The following is a 9,203-nucleotide window of genomic DNA, read 5'->3' as shown; positions in this document are numbered from 1 at the left end:
ATCTGGGAGTAGTAATTAGCAAATGATGTCTTCTGTTTTGTTTTGTTTTTTTTTTTAATCTGTGATAGCATCCCTGGAACTGGTGCCTTGCCTTTACCTCATCTCCATAACTTTGCTAACTATCGTACTATTTATTGTGAGAATTTGAGTAAATAGGAACCTAAATGCTTCTGAACAGTGAAAAGCATTTGCTTCCTTTTCTTGGATTTTCTTTTTTCTGTATCATTAACAGTGAGTATTTCCTTAACAGAAGTGCTGAAAAGAAAAGGCCTGCGGTCACTTTGGAAGTCAAGGGCTTGCTGAAGAGTATCTGATACCCACTGTGGAAGCTACAAAGCTTCATCATAACCTTGTTTGCATGTTTCCCACCTCTTAATCTGTGGAACATCTCAATTAACCCCAGGGTTCATTTGTTACCCTTGGTGAAATTTTGGCTGGTACATCTGCCAGATCAGATGCTGACTGGAGAATCAGGTTAATCTAAATGTTTTCCTGATATCTCTGTGTTCCAGTGGGGCTGGGATTCTGAGACTGCCTAAAACCACCAGCATGAATAAGAAGATAAGCACCAATGTTACTTTGCAGCCTGAGCTCTATTCTGTCAGGCAGGATGTTTTTGTTTGTTTCACACCAAGAAGAAATAATACCAGTGAACCTCCAAGTCATTTTTGGCACATCTGAAAGCTTCCCAGCTTGCAGTCACATGCAGTAGGGCACTATGCACCACAGCACTGTGTGGGAGACACGCAGCCAAGAGCAACACCACAGAACACCTTCTGGAACAAAATGGCCTCAGCATAATGTTTGAACCAGGATATGCTATTCCAGAGGCTTTGATGTTAGTCCAGGCCAGGGGATCCAAAAACACAGTGTGATTGCTGGGTTTTCCAGATGAACTTAATGAATTTATTTAAGTATCTTATAGTTACTTTTTATTCTTTACGATTCAAATAACCAGAGAAAGAACCTTCTTTGTTCCTATCTCGGTCTGTATGGCATTTTCACATGCAGACCAAGTATCACAACACCACTCATGTCCTTTTTCCCTCCTGGAAAAAAAAACACTTGAGGAGTAAGATCCTATTGTGATTCTTTCAGTTGGAACTGTGAAATATGAAGAATAAAGCAAAGCAAGGGTTATCACAGGAAGCAGGCAGAAACAAAGGGATTCTGAGGGGTGATCTGTCCTGCTCAGAGCTAGGCAGGCACTCCAGCACGAATGCTGCTCCCAAAAATGTTTGTGCAGATACTATGGCCTTGTCAGCATTCCCTTTAGGTACTCAGCAGTTGCAACAAACACAGCATTTCTTGTAATGTTTTGCATAAATTCTCTCTGCGACTGTTTAACCCAGTACTTTTTTAAAGACGATTACCCTTTTTGCCAATTATCTGTTGACACAGAAGGTAAATTCCTTTCTGTTTTGTTTGTTTGTTCTGTGGTTTCTGGTTTTGTTTCTTTTAGAACCACTTTTATGTTTGATGGGCTGTGGTGTGCTCCTTCAGCTAATCTCTGCCGGTGTAAGAAGTCTGCCTTTTCTGACAGAGTGTTTTCCAGCTCCTTCCTCATTCTCGTGCTCTCCTTTGATCGTGGTTTTCTCTGAGGAGCAATATACATAATGCACGTTGGAGACTTGCTTGGGCCACTTGGCATGAACTGTCCTGAATAGCCGTCATCGCAGGCTGACAGCTCACATTCCACACAACTGGCTTTTTATGGCAGGTTCTGCAGTGCCTGTGGGAGAGAGTGTAGTGTGTAACTATCCGCTGTGCCGGCAATGGTGGTCTGATGCAGAACAGCCTGCCTTTATGCAAAGACTGCACATGAAAATAGCAGAGGGAAGGTGGAATCAAAAATCACTTACACATCCACAGTGGACGAGCATTTCCAACAAGCATGGCATAAAGTTAGGTGTACGTGCATTCCAGATGCAAGGATGGCCCAACTGTTAAAATACATCGTATGACAATGTCACCTGATTGTAGCAAACAGTAGAGAAAACTTGTTTGTTCCAAAGAAAGCTTTGAGAAACACCCATGACTGTTTCTCTCAGAGAGCGTAAGAAATAGATAAAGTACAAAATGAACTGAGAAAGCATTTCGTGTCTAATAGGCCACTCCTATTCAGGCTGGATATTAGGAAAATGTTCTTCTCAGAAAGAGAAGTGCCCAGGGAAGCGGTGGAATTGCCATCCCTGGAAGTGCTCAAGAAGAGCGCAGATGTGGCTCTGAAGGACATGGTCCGGAGCAGTCGCAGGCATGGGCTGATGGTTGGACCAGATGCTCTTTGTGTTCTTTCCTACCGTAATGATTCTGATGATTCTGTGGTTCTACTCTTCAGATTTTCTAATATTTCTGTAGTGCTGCTTTACAGAACAACAGTCTGATCCCCTAATATTTCTTACCTTCAGCGATGCCAGCAAGTTAACAGAAAACGTTAAATTATTTACTTGTTATAAAGCCTCTTCCACTGGAAAGCCTGTATATTTTTATAGAAATAAAGGATGGCGAGAAGAAGGAATTTCTGAAGCTAGAGAGCTTAACTTTAAATCAGAAATCTGAAAAATTCTCTGGAGGGAAAAGAAAAACGCCGCTTTCCCTTCACAGTTCCCAAGTGAAAAACGAAAGCTGCGTGTGTCCAGCCAAGCGGCTGGGATCTCTTGGCCGTGCCCGTGACGTTAACGCTCTGCGCTCGCTGTGTGAGGAGAGCTCCCTGAGCGCAGTGTTACGCCCGAGCACGGTGTGCAGCCCAGGCTGCCCGGCTGGCATCGCCCCGGCCCAGCAGGGCCCACGCGGGGAGACGCGAGCATCCCAGTGCGGAGGGCATGCGGCAGTTGCACGGACACCGGCAGCCTCACAGTGAGAGCGTCGCAAAATCCCTCGATGACGACTGAAGTAATTTTGGCTTAAAAAAAATATACGGGCTTTGTCAAGCGTCATTGTTTTGGACTTCTCTTGACCTCGCTCAGCAGCACGCTCCCGCTGGCCGCAGCTTTCTGCCCAGCATCCCGGCGATGACCAGTTTTGCAGGCGTTTGCTTCTCGCGCCGATTCGCGGGGGGGAAGCGCGGCCTGCCCCCCCCACCCCAGCTCCGGCAGCCCTCTGCTCGGGTTGCCCTGGAGACAAAGCTTCCTGTGCGTAATCCAAGCTTATCCAGCTCCTTATCCTACATGTGACCCTTAATTACTTGCTAAATTAGAATGGTTTTCTGAAAATCACAAGGGGAGGTTAATATGTTCTTCCAGAGCTGGTCAAGCTAAGATGACACTAAATTCACAGGGAATTCAAATTACATGATCCCTGAAGGCGTCTCTTTCAGAAGGAAGATGAACTTTCCCAATAGGAGGCAGTGTGCCATGATAATGCTTCTGTCACTCACTTTCCTTGTCCTGCTTGTCTAGCTACAGCTTAATCTGGAATGAACAATGTAGTAAGTAAATATCAGCTTGATTAATTATGGTGCAAGATTCAGTAGCTGCTTGTCTTCTATAATTAACATGGTCATTGAAATTAAGTAACACGCTTCATACATGGATTCCTGGACTAAAAGAAAGAACACAGGAGAATCCTCAAGGCTGTCACAGGGAAAGAAAGGAAATAATAACAGAGGGTCAGAATATTAATTATCTCTTTTGAACGATGGTACATTTTAAGATATTCTTCACACAAGAAGAAAAGTGATTTTACTACTATCTGCATGTCCTCAAAGAGACAAAGCAGAGTTGGTCTGTAAAAATATTGCTTCAACTTTCTGACAGTACACCTTTCTTTCACCAGCTTGATGAATGGAAGTTGTAAGAAAAGGTGCGCATTATGCAGATATGTTCACCTACCTTCCTGCTCAGAATTTCTAGGTACAAGACAACGTATTTGAGAATTTCACCACTAGCATGATAAGCAGTGGTTCCCTCAGCACTTTTTACAAAGGCAACACTATGACCTCATTTTTTTTTCTCATTTTCTTTCTTCTGTTTCCCAGGAATGTGGTCTTTTCAGCATGTCCCAGGGCTCACAGGATTGGAGGCTGAAGGATACGTTCAGGGGCACTGTGTAGCCAGAGGGCCTTTGATTTTCCTGCTGAGACTTCTGAGAAATATGATGGTGTTCTCCTGAAAATAATGACAGAGAAACCTATGCTATCTATTGCTTGGCAGGATCTGAGGCAGTTGTGTGATTCAACAAGGAGTTCAGGATCCTTCCAATGGATCCTTGCCCAAAGAGGTATCTTAAAAAGGTGCATTTCTAGATGTATGAGGGAGCTCACAAAGTGCCATATATTCACGCTTCCTTTGGTGTTTCTGCCAAAACTTCCAGCGACTATGATCACATTTTTCTGAGTGAGCATCTGTGCACTGGTAGCTGGACTGATCATGGCTAATATTTTCTCCAATGAAAAAGATGTTAGTCCTGTTAATCCTAGAAGGTTTCAGGACAGTAAACCATTTACTTATTTTTCTTTGCTGAATCACTGCTTCTCTGTTTCTGTATTTGAATTCACGTATTATTTGCAGGACGGTACTGAAGAAAGTTCTTGCAGTTAAGAAACAATTATATTTCCTTAGCAGGAAGGAACTCTGAGCTCAGCAGTGAGCTCATGTAGTCAAAACAGCTTGAAGGGGTAGCTCCCTTTCTCAGCTGCTGATTTGTATGATTTGGAAGTCCCTGAATGGTTTCCTGTCTGTCACAGTGGACCGCAGGGCAACTTTCTGTGCCTGGAAAGACTGTCTTTAAAGGAATGAGTTTCCATTTTCAAATGAGGTGTTAAAAACCCTCCATGCACAATTGTTAAAACAGCCTAGTAACCATGATAAAATCTTTGGATGCCATCCAGATTCTTGAAAGCCACCCAGGTATCAAACTTCATACATCAGGTCTCACTGAGAAACTTCCTTATTATCAGGGGCAGGTGAACCCTATGACATTTGGGGTGGAAGAAAGCTTTCGAAGCATTTTGAACCCTTCTTCTGAAAGTTTTGATTTTCACAGAAGCATAGAATTTTAAGACACTTTCTAAAATATAGATAAATAAGAGATATATAAGTATATATTTTACATATATGTTGTAAAAAAAGAAAGCATTTTCTAAAGAAATCCATGCTTCCCTTCTTTCAGTTTCTACATTCAAACTATGAGGAATTAAAGGGATGGAAAACAAGATTACTGACATTCAGTAATTTCCCCCTGCTCTCAAGTCCCCCACAACACATTAGGAAAAAGCCAGGGACCTTCCTGGTGCCACTGCCATCTTTAGAGAAGGGTCAGTTCAGAAATGTAGGACAGATCTTCACACTCATTGTAGGAACCTTGTGGCTGCCATGAGAAAACAGACTAAATACATGAATAAATGAATGGAGACCACAGGGTATGGTGGCACAGATTCCCCTGGGGACAAAGGAAGGAGACAATTACCTTTCTCTCTCAGTCTAGAGAGAACATGTAGAGGAACCAGCAAAGCGACATGTCCTCTGCTATCCCTCTGTGTAGACCAGAGGAGAGAAGTGTAGAAAGAAAGAATATGCTACCAGTGAAAATAATCTTTTTAAGTGCTAGGCTACAAGGTTGCAGCAAGCTGTGACCGGTTTCTCTCATAGCAAAACCAACAGGGGAATGAAGGTATCTGAATAAGAGATCACTTCTAAAAATACTGATTCTCTTGCACCTTTGGATTGATATCACTACCAGGAATGAAGATAATCAAATTGAGGGGGAAAAAAAGAAGGATATCCTAAACACTTGAGATTGTGTCCAGCTGCTCTTAAGCTAGCTGCATTCCTTGATTATTTCTTTGTTTTATATCCTTTTGATCTCTAGCTTAGAAAAAGAACAGAAAATAGTTGTGCAATAATGCCTTGTAGACTATGGCATATTCCATTTCAGGATCCCAGGTAAGCAGACATATATAGGAATAGTTTCAGTCTAAGTTTAGTTCAGTCTGGAAAAGCTTTTCAGTTCCCTGTGACAGAATGGGGCAAATTAGTTTTAAAAAGAAAGAATGGCATAACAAAGAGTGCTTGAGGGATCCATGGAGGCAGGCAGCAAGATCCTTCATTTAGCTCAGTCTGGCAATTAACTCACCTACAAAAAAGACTTACGGGTTTCATGGTGACTGAGAGTCCCTGTCAATGGGGTCTCCTAGATTGCAAGGTATGGCAGGTAAGCTTTGGGGAATCTTGCTGGGGCATTTCAACCCATGGTGGTCACAGGATTTCTCTGGGCCTTCTGTGATCACTACTGCCTCAGCAGGGAGCAGCAAGGGCTGTGTGCTGGCATGTCAGCTGCTCCAGTTCATAGCCCAGCATGTAATTCCAAATGTGGCTTTGTCAGCAGTTTCCACTAAGAAACTTATCTGAGCTGGAGTACACCCTCTTTCTGGTCAGCTCGCCTAGCACCATTATTACCTTTCCAAGCACCAGAGCGGAGGGCTGGAATTTCTCCTTTGTTTCAAGGCTGAAACAGACCACAGACCATGGAATATTTCTGTTTTCTAAAACGTGCAACTTGGGTTCACTGCTTTCCTTCACTGCTTTCTTCAAGTCAGCAGCAAAAAAAAAAAAAAAATCCACAGATTTTACTGAAAGCATGGTCTGGTCCATAGTAATTTTTTATGTTTCTGCAAAGTACTGATGATAGAAAGTTGCTGGAAGGTAAGTGGGTTAGTGCTGTAATTAATGTCAAGAGCTGCATGTTGACAGTTTTTAGTCTGAAGAACTCTTTTCCTCTGGTGTTTAAGGAGGCTGCTAGTGATCTAACTTACGCATAAGGAAGGATGTGCAAGCCACAAATTGCAAGAGCACTGCCCTGCTTAGGATGAGGAAAGAATATAAATTGTTATTATGTAGATGGTAGAGAGGAAAAATCATCTCCCCTGATGTGCTAGTGATGGTCTTCCATTAGGGTGCTGTTGGACACCTTTGCTTCAAGGGAGCTATTGCTGTTCTGTGTCCAATTTGTTGTCCACCAGGACCTGAAGGTCCTTCTCAGCAGGGCTGCCTTCCATCTGGTTGCTCTGCAGCCTCTCCTGGTGCATGCAGTTGTTCCACCCCAGATGAAGGACTTTGCATTTCCCTTTGTTGAACTTTAGGAGATTCTCCTGGCCCATTTCTGCAGCCTGCCCAGGTCTCTCTAGAAACAGGCCCATGGCTACAAGCCAGGCCTAAGAAACAGACAGACTTTCTTCTTCTATATAGAATAGGGCTAAGAATGTTGATGGGAGTGTGTATGGATTAAGTAGAGAAAAACTGCTTGTTCATGATACTCCACATTCTGAACATTTAAAGCCTTAGCTGTGCTGTTTTAACTGTTGCTTTTTGATTATGTATGCTTAGGGGACTGTTTCTGTTTTTGGACTGGGTAGACAAAAACTTTACTTTGGGAGAAAAGCCGGAAAGGGCCATGAGGGCAAAGCTCATATAAAAATGCAGTCTGTGATTCTCTTTTTTCTTGAAAATTGTAAATAACCATAGCAATTCTGATCTGCCTTTGCACAGCTATGTGTAAAAAGCCCACTGGAACCACTCACATCATTTTCAGTCATTACCATAGCCAGTGGCAGAGAGAAACTGAAACGTACATGCTTTGCAATGTCTTCAAATGTAGGCATCTGTAAACAGAGATTCCCTTTTGGAAAGCTGGTACGTGATTAAAACATAGCTGTTGGAATGTCTTTGACTGCTTTAAAGTGATCTAAAGGCTCATCTAATGGATAAAACAGATTCCTTTTGTGTTTGAACAAATACAGACAATGTTGACAAGCATTTTCCTGACTGCTCTAGAGTGCAACAAGCAGGGAACTCTGCAGAGAGATAAACAGGTGATGTTGCTGAAGGACGGTGAGAAGAAGGAGAGGAAGGAGATCAGCTACCAAGCCATACAATGTGAGCATCAGGTTAAATGAAGGCATGTGTCATAGAGATGTCTACTGCAAACCTAGCTTTCTCTACCACTGATATGAGGAAAATTGTACTTCTAAGGTACACTTTGATGTTGTATAGGCATCTCAGATGAGAAGTCCCTTGCTCACTTCACCATACTCACTATACAAGGAGTCCAGAATGGTCACAGCAGAAGTAAATGCTTATCTTGTAAGTGTAGATGTGCAAGAAGTAAAGTTAGATTAATGTACTATGTAACCACAGACAAGCCAATGACTATCTTAGGCTAGGGCCGCATTCCAAAATTTTGCCTGTGTTAATGACAGGAAGCACTACTTTACTGTCCCTGGAGACAGAGACCTGGGTACCCTGCTCTGAGTGGCACTGAAGGGGCAGAGGTTGGACGGACCAGATGGACCAGAGGTGCTTCCAACCTCAGCCAGTCTGTGATTCAGTGACAAATGTGATGTGGTTGTGTCCTTAACTAAATGACGCCAGCCAACTTTGCCATGTATGCGCAATTCTAAAGTGCAAAATACTTGCAAAATTTACTGACAGTTTATGCTGTTGAAGAAGATGCCTTACATGTATCAGTAAAAGAGTCCATTGCGTTGGTATAAACTGTGCATAGCACTGTGCTTTCTGTAGAAAAACTTGGATATCAACACCTTTGCAGAGCTGGTATGATGATAAATAAGTTCATGTTAATGGAACATTATGTGAAGCACAATGTATATTTGCAGAACTAAGGATCTTCAGCAAAGGAGATATTTTCTGGGATATGACTGAGACCACGGAGATCTCCACAGTAGTTTTTGCCACCAGCATGGCCTTTCATGAAGACTTTTCCGGCAGTTTGCTCTGATGGGGCCTTCGCAGAAGAGCAACATTAGTACACACATGTTCCTGTGAAAGGGTAAATCTTCAAGGCATTAAACAAACCTCCTTGGCACTGCAGGGCTGAGTTTCACAGTGTAAATGCCAAGGCCACAAAGGGAAGCTATCAAGAAAATGCATCATTCACTATTTTTTTAAATAAAATATTTTGAAGTTTGATGTCCCTGAGGCTTATGCCACTTAGCTAACACATGTAAAGCACACATTTATGTGTATGTATGCAAGTTTGTTTGTATGCTTACGTATGTATGTACGTACAGTTTGGTTACTTCATTTCTTCATCAGTCAAGGGAAAGGAGCAGCTGAACTGTGGCAGTTATTGTAGCGTAGAGAAACTTTCAGAACAGAGTGGTTATACAAGCTAAGTGGAGCTTTCCTTTTTGACAGTGTGGTAATTAAGAAATACCCATATGGTGATCTGGGAAATCCTATTCCCTG

The sequence above is a fragment of the Numida meleagris genome, chromosome Z (genome assembly GCF_002078875.1).
Source record: "Numida meleagris isolate 19003 breed g44 Domestic line chromosome Z, NumMel1.0, whole genome shotgun sequence".
NCBI classification, from domain to species: domain Eukaryota; kingdom Metazoa; phylum Chordata; class Aves; order Galliformes; family Numididae; genus Numida; species Numida meleagris.
Note: the sequence above shows the minus strand (reverse complement) of the source record.